Source organism: Miscanthus floridulus, chromosome 4, assembly GCF_019320115.1.
Source record: "Miscanthus floridulus cultivar M001 chromosome 4, ASM1932011v1, whole genome shotgun sequence".
NCBI lineage: Eukaryota > Viridiplantae > Streptophyta > Magnoliopsida > Poales > Poaceae > Miscanthus > Miscanthus floridulus.
The window spans coordinates 1332423-1348600 of record NC_089583.1 but is presented as its reverse complement, the minus strand read 5'-3'; the positions used below and the strand labels follow the sequence as shown (position 1 = coordinate 1348600).

Below are 16178 nucleotides of genomic sequence, written 5' to 3'. Positions count from 1 at the left end.
TACCTTGTAAGCAGATGTTCGACAGACACCGCAGAATGCAGATGTGCCTGAAATGAATCCTGTTTCAAGAGATGTGCGAGTGCTCGATTGTACTCTTTAGTCTCTGAGATTATTAAGTTTGTTCATAATATTGCTACTTTATTGTTGTTTTGATTTGTTTGACTTTGAGTCTTGTGGGTTGTGCGCGCGTCGAGGAGCATCAGATCAGCTTGCTTGCTGCGTCATGAACTGTTGAGCGTTGGATGCTTCCGGCTGCCCTTTTGTTTCCTGTGCCTGATTGGTACTTCAAATGCTGATGAACAAAGGTGTGGTGGAACGGAAATTAAAACATAGGTGTTTTTTTCTTCTTCCCGTTTTCGCTTTGTGTTGTCAATGAATTGGAAATATGTTCTTGTTCCCCCTCAAGAATCAAGATGTTTGGTGCAGGTGCAGCTTGAAGATGAGTTTGGATCATAGCAGCAGGAAGTAGCCACAGTAGCAAATTGATTTACAGCAAAATAATGTGCTTTTCATAAAAAAAAATATTTAACATCGTCACACATATATGGGCCCGTTCCGGCACGGCCTGCTAAGATAAAAGTGGCCCACGCCCCTGGGCCCTCTCCTCCTCCTTCCTCGCCTTGCTTCTCGAACCGCTCCACCGCCGACGCCGCCGCCCCTCGGTTCGCCGTTCCAACCGCCGCGCCGGCGACATGCCGCCCAAAGGTCCGTCCTCTTCTCCTTCTCCTCCTATTGTCCTACCCCTCCCCGCGCTTCTCTGAAGTCGAGAGACGACGACCGCTTGCCTGCAGAGCTGCCGGGGTTCTACTACGACCCAGAGAAGAATCGCTACTTCCCAATCAGGGGCCCCATCCCGGGCGCTGCTGTCCGCCGCCGCCCCCCTCCCGCTCCCGCAGTGCCACCGCTGCCCGCGGACACAACGGGATGCAGCAGGAAGAGGGCGAGGCGGCCCGAGCTGCTCAGCGCTAGGGAGATGCACGGCGGCGGGGTCATCTTCTCCAATAGCGCCGCCTAGGTCCACGTTCAAGCAGCAGTGGCACTACGCGCAGGCGTCTCAACCCATGGTGATTGCCCGAGCTACTTACTCCGTTGATTGTTTTTGGTGCGTTACTGTATTGTTATACTCTGTAATCTTTCATCATTGTGCGGCTGGCAGGTCTGGAAGTACCAAGCCACCACCTCCTCTGTGGCTGATAAGGCGCTCGAACAATTGGACGCCATGGTTCAGACACCGCAAGGGTTGAAAGAGTCCAGGATGCTAGTCACCAGCAGCATGAATGGTTTGATTGGGTAAGAGTCTTCATTCGCATCTGTTTCTATTTACTATCTAGTATTTGAATCGATCTGTTTTTATTTTTGTTCCAGTTATGTAGATTTATGACATTACCATATGTAGCCTGAGACTGAAATTGTAGTATGCAAGCCTTTGTTGAGCCTATCTTGGTATCACTATGTCACAGCCGCTGTATTGTCTGCTTGCACAAATTGTCATGCTACTGTATTGTCTGCTTGCACAAATTGTCTTTCGTCTTAGACTGTTGGTCGCTCTAAGTGAACATGTGCTGTTTATTTATCCTTCAATCAGTCGATCTGTTTCGTCTTCAATTGTTCTCACTTCTTTGTAAGAGCATGAGCTCATGGCCTTACTGATGTCAAATGCAATGGTACATTTTCCTATAATCCTCTCACAGGTTATACGGATTAGGGACTGCTCTGAATAACTTTGAGAATGAGGCAGAGTTTTTGCCCGAACCTGCTTGGACTCCCGTAGGAAAGCACAAGGCAGGCGCACTCCCCAGCATTTGGTCATCTGAAGTAGGCTACACAACTTTCCCATCCAGTATATCATGTATAAAGAAGCTTGGACGTCATGTCCCTGATGCATCCAACACCAATTCATCAGTTCAGTGAGCATTGTATCCTAAACTCGTTACTTACTGTACTATCTATATATTTGGTGTTGCCATAGTTGCACATGTTTTGCATTCTGTTTTCTTTAGTGTTAACTGGAAATATGCTGTGAGCTTGGGTCCCTTGACATTGTGAAACATGGTGGCTACTCTTGGATCTGGAGAATCTGGCGGCTCTATATATACTATGGATCTTTCTGAAGCTATTGACTCGGCAATGGGATCATGGACTACCTATAGAGTTCATTCACTTGATCGTACAATGTGGACAGCTGATTGTAGTTCTGATGGCACACATGCAGCTTTCGGTGAGTTCACTGAGTCAGAGCTTAAATGTAGGAGATAAATAAAATTTCCCTTGCACATAGATACACTATTTTTGTAACTTGTTTCTGTTTTAACTTTGTGTTACATAACTCTATCAAGTTGGATGCGTTCACTGACAATTTTGCTACTGAATCAGCATTCCTGAAATTCTTTGAGGATTTAAACTTGACAGTTGAGTATTGAATCCATATAGCGACCTTCTTGTTTTGGTACTTGTATACCTATATACTTTTCTTCCACCATAACTCAGTTAATTTTGGTTCTTGTGATGCCTTTTTTCAATTTAAAGGTTAGTCATTTCTATAGTTGGAGGAATTAATTTAATTGTCATAACAAGATGTTCTCATTCTTACAGTTTTTGCAATTCGCAGCCTGCTTATGTTACTGGCACAATACAGCATCCTTTTCGCTTGGGATTTACTTTTCACTTGTTCATCTTATTTCTAGGTTCAGACATTGGTGCTGGTCTACTCGATTTGGAAACAAGGGGATTATCGTGGCTATGTCGATCTAAAAGTGACGTTCTTTCCCTGAAATTTGTGCACTCGGTAATAATCTAAATCTACATAAACTTCTTCTCACTTTGTAGTTTTAACTGGTTCAGATATTGTTATGGTTTGTTGTCAAATGAGAGTGATAGGATTCCTGATCCTACCAGGGATACTACGAAGCCTGTAGGGATGAGAGGGAGGGAGAGCTGGCTTGGGACCTCGCTGCCGGCGAGTAGGCGCCGTGGCGAGGCTTGAGGGCGCGTGAGCAGTAGGGAAGAGGCGGCTAGGGCACAATCCCGGCTCCCTGAGGAAGCCGGAAACAATATATTGTTTCTGCTTAATTCCAATCGTTTTACAATGCATCTATATATATAGTCCTTCTAAAAATAGGAAACTAACTCGGCAATAGCCCATAATTCTAATATAGCTAATTATCCTGGGCCCTAAGCCCATGCATCAGGCGCCCAGGTCAGCCACCTAGTGGGCCTTCTCCTTACATACTGTATTCCGGTCATAACATCTCTCCCCGCCTGCAAAAACAGCTCGTCCTCGAGCTGGAAGTCGGGGTAGTCAGCACGGAAGTCGTCGAGGATCTCCCACGTCGCGTCATCTTCAGGAAGGCCATTCCACTTGATCAAAACGCGCCAGACCCCGCGGCGCTGATGGGCGCGCAAGGCACGCTCCGGAGCGGGCAGCACCCTACCGTCGTGTACTGGAGGAAGGTCGCCTGGAGTCGGTGGAGGGTCACCGCGATGCTGCTTCAGGAGGCCAACATGGAAGACGTCGTGGATGCGAGCGCCCTCCGGCAGCTGGAGACGGTAGGCGACACGACCGATGCGTTCGAGAACGCGGAACGGCCCAGCCCAACTGGGGCCCCAACTTGCGCTTGGCGCGCGGGTCGAGGGACTGCGTGGTGCGGTGGAGAAGACGCAGCCAGACCCACGACCCCACCTCGAACTCCACGTTCCTGTGGTTGGCGTCGTAGTGCTTCTTGGACAGCTGCTGAGCTTGAAGGAGCCGCTGACGGACCTCGGCAAGCATCTCGTCACGGCTGCGGAGGATAGTATCGGCGGCCTCCGTGCGGGCCGTCCCCGGTCTGTAGGGCAGAATGGCCGGTGGAGGGCGGCCGTAGACGACCTCGAAGGGCGTAGCGCGGAGGGCGGTATGGAAGGAAGTATTATAGCAATACTCCGCCCATGACAGCCAGTCCACCCACGCCCGAGGCCGGTCACCTGTCACACAGCGCAAATACATAGCTATCACCTTGTTGACCACCTCGGACTGGCCGTCCGTCTGAGGATGAAAAGCGGTACTCATGCGGAGCTGCACGCCCGCCATCTTGAAAAGGTCCCGCCACACATGGCCGGTGAACACGGGGTCCCGGTCGCTGACGATGGAGAGGGGGAACCCGTGCAGGCGCACAATGCCGTCGAAGAAAGCACGGGCGACCGAGGTGGCGGTGTAGGGGTGGCCGAGTGCAATAAAATGCGCGTACTTGGAGAAACGGTCGACGACGGTGAGGATGACGGATTTGCCCGCAACCTTCGGCAGCCCCTCGATGAAGTCCATGGAGATATCCGCCCACACTTGGGAGGGCACGTCGAGGGGCTGCAGCAGTCCCGCCGGCTGCAGCGTCTCCGTCTTGTTGCGCTGGCACGTGGTACAGGAACGCACCAAGTCCTGAACCAGCACCTTGTCCCGCGGAAAGTAGAAGTCGGCGCGGAGGCGATGCAGCGTCTTCTGGATGCCCTCATGGCCGGCCGCATGGACCAGCAGGAGCACCTGGTGGCGGAGATCCTCATGGTCCGGCACATAAACGCGGGATCCATGGAGGAGGAGCCCGTGGTCGAGACGCCATGACTCGCCGAGCTCGCCGGCCTGCAGCTGCTGCAGCAGCCGTTGGCCGTCCGGTGCCAACGACGTCGCGCGTCGAATGTCCTCCAGGAGGGAGAACGAGGGCCCTGACACGGCCATAGCCGCCCCGGACGCTCCCGGTGCTGAAGCGGCTGCGCTGTCCCCAACATCGCGGCGGGACAAGGCGTCTGCCACGGTATTCAGGCGTCCCGGGCGGTACTCCACCGTGAAGTCGAAGCCGAAAAGTTTACTGATCCACTGGTGCTGAGGAACGGTGGACAAACGCTGGTCAAGCAAAAATTTGAGACTATAATGATCAGTGCGAACCAGGAAGGGCCGCCCCCATAGATAAGGGCGCCAATGGCGCACCGCCTGCACCAATCCGATCAGCTCGCGTTCGTAGGCGGCGAGCTTGAGATGCCGAACTGCAAAGGGCCGGCTGAAGTAGGCGAGGGGTCCCGCGCCCTGGTGGAGGACAGCGCCGAACCCCGCACCCGACGCGTCGCAATCGACCACAAAGGTCGCGTCGAAGTCCGGCATCTGCAGGACGGGCCCTGTGGTCAAGGCGCGCTTGAGCGCCTCGAAAGCTGTCGTCGCGTTGTCATCCCACAGGAACGCGTCTCGCCGCAAGAGACGCGTCAGCGGGGCAGCGATGATGCCGAAGTCCTTGATGAATTTCCGGTAGTATCCCGCCAGGCCCAAGAAGCCGCGGAGGGCCCGGGCGGAGCGGGGAAGCGGCCATGCCGCCACGGCGGTGACCTTGTCGGCGTCCATGGCGACACCGCCCTCGGTGATGACATGGCCCAGATAAGCCACGGACGGCGCCCCAAAGGAGCACTTGGAGCGCTTCAGATGTAGGTGGTGCGCTTGCAGGGCGTTGAGGACGATGTTGACATGCTGCAAGTGCTCGGCCCACGACGAGCTGTAGATAAGTATGTCATCGAAAAATACCAGCACGAACCTCCGGAGATAGGAGCGGAGGACGTCGTTCATCAAGGCCTGGAACGTGGCCGGGGCATTGGAGAGCCCAAACGGCATGACCAGGAACTCGAAGTGGCCATGGTGGGTGCGGAACGCCGTCTTGTCGATGTCGTCGGGGTGCATCCGCACCTGGTGGTACCCGGAGCGGAGGTCAAGCTTGGTGAAGAATCTCGCCCCGTGCAACTCATCCAGCAGTTCGTCGACCACCGGTATCGGGAACTTGTCCTTGGAGGTCTTGGCGTTAAGAGCGCGGTAGTCGATGCAGAAACGCCAAGACTGATCCGCCTTCCGTACCAAGAGAACGGGCGCGGAGAACGGCGACGTGCTGGGCCGGATGATGCCCTGCGCCAGCATAACCGCGCACTGCCGTTCCAGCTCGTCCTTCTGCAGCTGGGGGTAGCGGTAGGGGCGCACCGCCACAGGGGCGGTACCGGGCAGCAGGTGGATGCGGTGGTCGTAGAGACGCGCCGGCGGGAGCCCCATGGGCTCCGCGAAGACGGCGGCGTGCTGCTGAAGGAGGGCGTCCAGCAAGGGCAGCCGGGAGTCCGGTGCCATCGCGGCGAACAGCTGGGCAGAGGCGGCCGGTTGAGGTGCAGACGCACCAGGCCACCCCCTGCCAGGTGATGCGGCGGCCGTTCCTCCAGAACGATAGCGTGAGGGCCTCGCAGTCCCATAGGATGGGGCCCAAGGTCCGGATGAAATCGAAGCCGATGATGAAGTCGAAACCGCCCAAGTTGAGACCAACGCAGGTGACGGCGAAGTCCTCCTCGTAGATGCGGATGGGCACGTTGCGAGCGATACCCTCGCAGGGCATGCGGTCACCATTGGCCACCGTGATCCGCAGGTGGTCACCACCGGCCGGAACGAGGCCGAGGCGACGCATGGTCTCCCCGGCCACGAAGTTGTGCGTCGACCCGGTATCGAGGAGGGCGAGGAAACGTTCCCCCTGGATGGTGACGGGCAGCAGCATGGAATTAGCCGCCCGAATCCCTGCAACAGCCTGAAGGGAAACCACGAGGGCATTAGCGGCAGGCGGCGCGTGGGCGTCCTGGTCGACCGGCAGCCCATCCTGGGCGTCGGCTGCCGGCTCGTCGTCGAGGTAGTCGTCGCCCTCCAGGTAGAAGAGCCGCGGGCACACATGGCCGCGAACGTAGGGCTCGTCGCAGTTGAAGCACAACCCCTGACGGCGACGTTCCTGCTGCTCGGCAGGAGACAGGCGACGAAACTGGCGCACGGGCGGGGCTGCGACGGCCCCCTGGGCCGGTGGCGGCACGGCTCCGACCGCGGCAGGGGCGACGTTAGGGTGGCGCTGCTGCTGTTGTGCCCAGGCCGACCGCTGTGGTGGTCGGGCGCCGCGCGCTGGTGGTGAAGGCGTCGGCGTAGACGTGCAGTCCTCAAAGGCCCGCGCCAGGTACATGGCGGACTGGAGGTCCGGCGGCGCACGCATCTGTACCTGCTTCCTGAGGTGGTCCGGGAGGCCGCCCACGTACAACTCCGCCTTTTGGCGAGCGGAGAGGTCGCGGGCATGGCAGAGCACGGCGTTGTAGCGCTCGGAGTAGTCCTGCACCGTAGAGACGAAGGGAAGACGGGCGAGCTCCGCCAAACGGGTACCCAGAACCGGCGGTCCGAAACGGAGTGAGCAGAGGGTTCGAAAGCGCTCCCATGGTGGCATCCCCTCGTCTTGCTCCAGGGCATAATACCAAGTCTGAGCTGCACCGCGCAAGTGGTAGGACGCGAGCCAAGTCCTGGACGAGGCCGGCGTCTGCTGTCCCCTGAAGAACTGCTCGCACTGGTTCAACCAGTTGAGGGGGTCCACCGATCCATCGAATGTCGGGAACTCCAGCTTGTAGAATTTGGGCCCGGCTTGGGCGCCACCCAAGGCGAGCGCCGCAGCAAGGCCGGGGTCGACCATCCCTGTGTACTGGCCGGCCGAGGGTGGAGGTGCTCCCTGGAACAGCGGTCCATCTACCCCCCCATAGAAGATGTCGCCGGCGGGGGGCAGGGAAGAGGCCGCGATCGTCGATGACGGAGCCGGAGTCGCTGGCGTAGAGGAGACGGCTGTCGAGTAGATCGGCGCGGAGGCCGCCATCTGGGCCTGCAGCCAGGCGGGTAGCGGCGACGGCGAGTTCGGCCACTGCAGCTGATGGAGGGGAACGCTGGACCCCGAGTGCGGCATGCCGTAGGGGTAAGACGCCGTCGGAGCAGATGGCGTTGGTGTGGAAGATGTGGGCGGCGGCGGATGGGGAGGCGCCGGGAACGGCGGCGGCTGCGGTTGCTGGACGAGCCCGTTCCAGGCAGCCCTCATCTCCCGCATCTCGCGCTGGATGTCGACGACGACGGAGGCCAACGCATGCAGCGTGAGGGGCGCCCCGGAGGAAACCGTTACATCGGAGATCGCAGAGTTCATGGAGGACGGCGGCGCGGTGGGGGTGACGGCCGGCTGCGTGGTGGCTGTAGGCAAGGGAAGCGACATCGTAGCCTGGCAAGCTGATACCAGATTGATAGGATTCCTGATCCTACCAGGGATACTACGAAGCCTGTAGGGATGAGAGGGAGGGAGAGCTGGCTTGGGACCTCGCTGCCGGCGAGTAGGCGCCGTGGCGAGGCTTGAGGGCGCGTGAGCAGTAGGGAAGAGGCGGCTAGGGCACAATCCCGGCTCCCTGAGGAAGCCGGAAACAATATATTGTTTCTGCTTAATTCCAATCGTTTTACAATGCATCTATATATATAGTCCTTCTAAAAATAGGAAACTAACTCGGCAATAGCCCATAATTCTAATATAGCTAATTATCCTGGGCCCTAAGCCCATGCATCAGGCGCCCAGGTCAGCCACCTAGTGGGCCTTCTCCTTACATACTGTATTCCGGTCATAACAGAGAGTTACTGAAAATTTTGCTTGCCTCAACCTTTTGCTCCCACTTCTCAATTAGCTTAAATTTGGTGGTGTCTAATGCATGACTACATGATTCTCAAAGTTTTGAAAGGAAAGCAATATGCTACCGATGTGGCCATTCCTATTGCAGCATATGTGATAATTTGCAGAACTAAGTAATATGGATTTTATTCTTTCTTGTTGACCCTGTATCTGTGTTATGATTAATTCGGAATTTACTATGACATGCTATTCCTGTCTCTGCTATGCTCACTGAATTTTCTCACTCTATTAAGGGGAAAGTTGTGCTATGTGGTCTACGGAATGGGAGTATAGCCCCTGTTGATGTACGGCAAAAGCAGCATAATCAGCCTACTGGAGTGGCTTCATCTAGCAATGCTAGGAGGACAGTTCCCATTCTGCCCACTAGGCATGCTGGGAAGAAGAGAAACCAGGTGTGTAATACTAGTAAACAACATCCATTGTTACCATACATGTCTGCCACATGGAATCAGTTGATTCGTTTGTTGAAGTGGTTATCTAGGGCACAGGACAGGATAGGTCCAAGATCTATATGCTGACTTCTCTGTTTTATAGGCTTATTGTGTCAGAGGTCATACTCACAGTGCAGGTGGAGCAAGTTTTTTAGAGCACTGTGTTCACATGACATCCTAAATGATTAAAGGGATTGGAAAAATTTAGATATTTCAATTTCAATTCTGTAACAGGTGTTTACTGTAGCCACTGTGAATCACCATCTATTAAACTGGTCAAGTTAGGTTCCTCCTAGTTGACATAGAGCTACAATAAAATGCATGATGGGAAATATATTTATTTATTTTGAATGCATAATTTTGCCACTGTGATGCTATTGTTGTCTCTTGGAAACTTGTCATGCAGGCTGGCATGGATAAATTTTCAAGAGTTATTTCTATGTCGTCAGCAGTTTGTAGGTAACACTAATGTTCTTTCCTTAGTGCTGGACAATGTTTATGTTCCCTAGTACTGAAACTGACATTGTTGCACAGTTTGGTTACACTCTCATCAGATGAGAACTACTTCTTAGGAAGCTCCATGGATGGATCTGTAAGTTATACTCGGATCATTTTTTTAGTGTTATGAGCAAGATTTTTTTTCTCTCGAACATGTAGAGGAGAGCTGTGTATCATTATATTAAGAAGAGAAAAAAGGGGTGAGAGCCCTTACAAATCCGCACGAACTCAACACAAACTCACACGCATACAACAATAGCGCCTTTGCCCAAGGTAAAAACGACATGACCTAAAAAACTCAACTCAACAACGGCAAGGAGGATTGAAACGCCTCTAGCGCTAGTTAAACTCCAAAGATAGAAATCCTCACTAGCGAGCAAAAGAGCTCTAGCTAGATTAGGTGACAAACTCTCAAGCACACACTTTGCTCGGAATCTGCTAGGATTGCTTTATTCCAAAACTAGAATTGTTTGATGACACCACACATCGATGCAGTAACAATATTTTAATTAGAGTTGTGTTTAGTCTTTTCCCACTTATCTGTTGTAATCATGTAATGTGCCAGATTTGAAATTTGACACTTGAATATCATGCATGAAGTTAATTTCACGGATTTTTGGTTCATCTTTATTACAATGACAGGCACATATATTGAAATAAAACACCATTGATTGAATAATAAATTGGACATGGATATTTCAAATATTTTGAGGGCAAACAGCGTCCATCGCTGTGAACTAGTTATTAGTTATCTTATCTAAAATTATTGTCTCGTATTTTTGCACCTCTTTATGATTAAGAGTTTGAAGTTGACTTAAAATTATTTTGTTGTACAGATCAAACTCTTCGATCTTCGTCTCATTCAGAAGGGAGGTATACAGTCTAATGAGGGGCATGTGAAATCACACACACATTTACCAATTGTTGTTGATCCATCTGAGACCTTACTTATGTCAGGTTTGTTCATTTTTAGCTGTGTATGTGTAAATAAGTGTTTATGTTTTTTGCCATTTAGTGCTAGGGGATGCTCTTTGAAGCTTATGCAATAGTTTGTGTTATTTAAGCTCTATATTTTGCTTGAAGTGGTTATTGATCAGTAGAAACTTACACAGTAGTTTGTTTGCATTCTCACTTGATGACCTAAATCTATCAACTGCTGCAGTGGAAGGGTTATGGCTTACTGCATGGCTGCATCTGGATTTCTGAAATGCTGCATGATAATGTCACCAAGGGATATAGATTAATGTTGAATTACAGATTGTCTAGGTTGAATTGTGATTTACGAAATTATTTGTGTACTAGTTAGTTTGTACGTGGATTTAGTAAATTACAATGCCTATTTCAAGGGCATGAAATCCTCATTTCACAAAACATGCCCATTCATTGCTAGGTGGGGAGGACTGCACTGTTCGCATTTGGAGCATCAAAACAGGGGAGCTACTATTTGCACAGAGCATGGCAGACACTCTCATCACGGCATTTTGTTGGCCCGAAAGCAGCCATGACTTGTGCAGTTCTTCGCTGTTTGATCTAAACCACAGCTGGGGAGCTGGGTTGGGATCACGTGCTGGGCTGTTTTATATGCATGGTACTTGAGTGATCCGATTCTGGACTAGTACTACTACACTACTAACTTGGAGCCGTGGAGGCTGGAGCAAATGGTGGCTGTATTCTGAAAGAACACGAGACCACTGAACATACTGGGTTTGCTGGAGCTCTGGACTGAATGAAGAACGTCGTCTTTGGAAGTCAGACATTACCTAGGATATGCAGTCTCGATAGGAATTAGGCATGTTACTCTTAGTGATAGATGGATAACCTGTCTAGCTAGGAACAGAGTTTTCCTTTCCTTAGAATGGAAGATGGTTGTGTGCCATACGCTTTGTTAAGGACTTGATGAGATGTTGGTCCTGTGTACCATACATGGAATAGTGAGAATGTGGTTTGCAAGTCCACGCTCTTGTAAGTGTTAGGGAATATAGCATTGCAGTGCCCTGAAAGTGTACATGATGCACATTTTTCCCTGAACTAGTTTTGTTTTTTTGTTGTTACCTGGCCTATATCTGAGAGACTGGTGGCCTTCATGTTCTCCAGATCTTGAGTAAGGAATAGTTAGTAGCTCTAAAGTTAGTAGTAGATGTAAAGTTTTGTGGGCCCATCTGGAAGATGATACTGAAACTCTGCTTCCTGTTAGTTCCTGGAATGGATGTACGGTTGTTCATTTTGAAACTATGCTTGCTTAGAAAAAAGATTGAACCAACATTTTGCTGAGCGTTGGAAATTGTCATTTTGATGCCTAATGGTATGCTGAAGTCTGTGCTTCCTTGTCCATTTGGCACTGCAATGCCCTCTGAAACTTTGCACAGTCCATAGCACTTTCCAACGACTCTGTTTTACAAGTGAACATCAGTTTTACAGGCATTGATGGACGCATTTTCCTCAGGGTAAGTTGCTTCGGTATATTGTATTACTAGTACAATCTGTAGTGTTACACTATGATGGCTCATGAGCAAACATTAGACAGCTCTGTCAAGCCTGTTGCTCAGGGTTCAACAAGTCAACAACAGAAGAAGCAAAAAGTACATGGAAACTAGCATGCCTCTTTCTGGATCCTCAGCAGACGAAATCGTTGTCCTTGTTGAACATGGTCAGGTCTAACTCCTCCCCGCCCCCCGGCATCAGTAGTTGCACGCAACTATCTACTAATAGTTAAACGGAATAAGATTGGTGACGAGCACACCTGCTTACTATTAGTAAAAAAAGCAATAGTTGGGCCCTAGTTCGACGTGCTCTTATTTTAAATATATAGCTTTTTGGCCGGGTAAGAACACATGCGACTTAATCCCGATCACATCCTGAGGCAATAATAGAGCGAATAATTAAAAAAGTACTCCATCACGAGCAGCGAAAAGCACGCTCAGCCAATCCTCACTCGACGGCTCTGTCCTTGCTCAGAAAAAAAAGCCGAACCACTCAAAGATGGATCTTTTTTTCTACCTTTACAGCTCACTCTGTCAGTCCACTAACACAACACATATTCACGTCATAAAAAGAATAGATTCCATATAAAAAGTATACTAGCACATATTCACATCATGAAAGATTAGATTCCAGATTTAGGGTCTAAAGTATACTGTCTCTCCTCTCTGAAAAGTAAGTCGGACCTTATTGAAAAGTTGTACGCTTTTTTCATGGTGTCCAGGATCCGGTGCTTTGTAGTTCACGCATGGCTTTCTCTATCCAAGCTAATGCTGAATTAAAGACCTTAAACGGAAAGACACAGGAGGTGCCGAAAAACAAAAAAAAGAGAAAGAGCTTACAAACTTCTCTGAACCCGGTAGCCAGCGGAGCCCTTATTCATGGGTTAGGGACTAGCATTGAACAAAGTTGGTGACAGCCGAAGAAAAAGTGAAAGGGCAAGTAAATAATCTAAACATGTGGGTAAGCGGAAAAAAAAAGAATAAAAGTAACGCTTCTTTTCAGTCAGGACAGTTCAAAGGCACGAGAGATAAGGAAAACTGAAAAACTTCTCAAACAAGAGTAGGAATTCGATCAATCGCTATCAATGCCAGGAGGCGGATCAAGATTCATGAGAACGAGAACCTTTTCCGAGACGAGTCAAGCGAGGGATAGGATAGATGAATAGGTTTAAGCCTTTATCCAAAAGTTCCCACCTAAGTTCGGTATCCCGGCCAAGTGCAGAGTAGAGAGAATCGGGTGCTATAGGTCTTACGTGTAAAGGATCCTGTAACCATGATTCAAAATTTCCTTACCAAGCTACATGAAACAGATTTCCGGACGTCCATAGAAAGATTATTGCTAACTGCCCAAAGTGAGAAGCAAAAATGTTCTGATAAAGACGTTCCTCAGTAATATCATCATGACTTTCGAAATCATATGTGGTAGCCATATCAAACCAAATACAATGAGTAGTGGGGTCCTGAGCTAAGCCTTGATGCCAAGGCTGTCTCAACGCCTATTGCTACTACTGAAGTTCTTAAATTATCAGATGGCTCGCCAGCTGATCCAAAATTATACCGTTAAGCTCTTGGGTCCTTACAATATCCCTCTTTGACTCGCCCTGAAGCGTCTGTTCGGTTTCCCTTAACAAGGGGGGCAGCACTCACAGGTGCTTGTGGAAATGGGGAGCAAGTACTCAGCAGAGATATCTACATGCTCGGTACTTTTATTAGTACCCCTTTTTCCAACCTTTTCCATTCCATATCTCACCGGTCTTCTTTCCTGGGTTGTTCTTGAACGCGTATTAAGTACTTCCCTCCACAAGTCGATCACACCAGATCAAAAAAGTAGGAAAGACCGGGCAGGCTATAAGAACTTCAAACTCATAAACGTAAACTTTTCTCTTTAATAGCTTCAGTACTCATTCATGCCTGTTGGCAATAATATCCTCACCACGGCCTCGCTGCTGCTGAAGAGCCGCGCCCACAGCTCGTGGCCGAGGCCCAGGAGTAGCAGGAACACCACCCCCAGCATCAGGGACAGCGCCAGCGACACGGTGAGCGCCTTCTTCGCGTTGGCGATGTTCCGGTCTCCCAGCTCGTTGGACACCCTTGTGCTGATGATGCATGAATATTGTCAGCAGCTTCAAAGAAAGAAGATGGCATGACTAGTAGAGTAACAAATACCTGATGACAGCGGCGAAGCCATCGGTGATCATGTATGATATGGCTTCAGTGTTTTGGCTGTCAAATAGAAATAGCCACATCACTAAATATATTGTAAAGAACACATGAAGACAGGATTTTTAATCAAATTGAAATGTACTTACCACATTGCAATGATGGAAGTGCTGAGCTGAGACTCCGGCATCAGCCCAGCAAACAGAACCAGGATCTCGAACGACCAGTACTCGAAGCTGCATGCCATTTTCATATATTCAGCAAAAAAATATCATCTCAAAACCACCACGAATTTGAGTAGCTGACATCTGACAATGTGTGAGGAGATCATCAGACTAACCAGACCATGACCGCGGAGGGGATGGCGAGCTTCATGCCAGGCAGGACGTGTCGGAAGGCCTCGGTTGTGAGCCCCAGCCAGGTCTCCCTGAACCTGGCCGACAACATGACGTACGCCGCGAGCATGAGGAACGACATCCAGAGCGAGACGGAGGTTGCCACGGCGGCGCCGGCGAACCCCATGCCGAGCACGTTGACGAGCGCGTGGGCGACGCCGACGTGCGCGGCCAGCGGGAGCAGCGAGAAGGCGACGAGCGGCGCCACACCACGGACTGCGCCTGCAGGAACCGGAGCGCGCACTGGATGAAGCCGTAGGCGAGAAGCGCGGGCACCGAGTGGCGGAGGAAGTCGGCCGCCAGGCGCGACGTCTCCGGGTCCTGGCCGAGGAAGACCAGCAGCGGCTCCGAGTAGAGCCAGAGGAGGGAGACGACGGCGGAGGCCAGCGCCGAGGTGAGCAGGGAAGCCTGCAGGTGCACGGCCCATCGTCCGGTACGCCCGCGCGCCGTACCCTTGCCCGCACAGCGTCTCCAGTGACCCGCTCAGCCCGGTCTGTGTGAAATTTCGGTGGATTGTTTGTTATATTTGTATGTAAAAAAGTTCTAATTTTGAAGCCGAATTGATTAAATTTGCTATATATATAGAGATGTGGCGTACGTACCATGAGCGCGATGCCGGTGACGGTGCCCCAGGAGTTGCCTAGCGTGGCGGCGGCGAGCTGCAGGTCGCCGAGGCGGCCGGCGAACATGACGGAGACGAGCGGGATGGCGTAGTAGGCCATGCTGGTGGCCACCATGGGCGCCGCGAAGCCCAGCTGCCCCGTCACCTCCGCCCAGTCCCACCCCAGCACCGCATGCCTCGACGTTGCCGATGACGCCGCCTCTCCTGCAGCTTTCCGCTGATCATCTCCATCTCCATGGACGATGGTGTGGGTGAGGTCGAGGCGGAGATCGTCACCATCGTTGCCCCGCACCAGCAACGGAGTAGCTGCCGCCTCCTCACCCATTGCTATTGCTAGCTACTAGTAGATGGACAGAGAGATGGAAGAAATGCTAGCTTGCTTTGCTTCTCTATAGATGTAGCAGCAGTTACAATTTCAATTCTATCGATGGCTTTTTCGAATGGTATCGTGTGTGCTCCGTTCGTTCGTCTCTACTCTGCACGCCAACCAACTGCAGTGTGCTATATATAGGAATTCACTATAGGCTATATATAAAGCCACCAGCAGACCAGACAATGGAGGGCCCCAGCAACAATAGGGAATGGTCAAAATATATAACAAAAATATGTATGCACGGTGAGTTAGTCGCAGTTCAAGACTCGCAGTTAGCCAGAGTCTGGTCTGGGGGCCATATATTCAACGGTGCTACTTTCTTCTTCTCGCTCTGAGTGTCAGTGAGCTCATCACTTAATCCTGACTTACAGACTGATGATGACTAATAAGATATGTGCAGGCAGTGCTGGTCTTTTGAGGCTGCGGACTCGTTCCTGTCAAATGTCTCTGCATTCAGGAAAAAAAAAAACATTCGCAAAGACCTGCAGTGCCTTTATATTATATTATATATTCATTCGTACACCAGCCGGAGCAATCTGACATAGTGACATGTTCTCATGCATTCCTTGCTCCCCAACAAACTAGCTAGTACACTTTTTTTGACGAATCAACTAGCTAGTACACTAGAATATACTGTAATCCCACTCTGCTTTACTTAGCATGAAATGATTAATTAGTACAAGAATTCCATTCAGCTTGCTCGGCTGCACTTCTCGCAGCC

General features: G+C 50.9%; 2 pseudogenes; one reads left to right on the top strand and one right to left on the bottom strand.

The window, feature by feature from the left end:
• Window positions 1-677: 677 nt before the first annotated feature.
• LOC136550756 (uncharacterized) lies at window positions 678-11681 on the top strand (annotated as a pseudogene).
• Window positions 11682-13773: 2092 nt separating this feature from the next.
• Window positions 13774-15591, bottom strand: LOC136550755 (protein DETOXIFICATION 19-like; annotated as a pseudogene).
• Window positions 15592-16178: the final 587 nt, after the last annotated feature.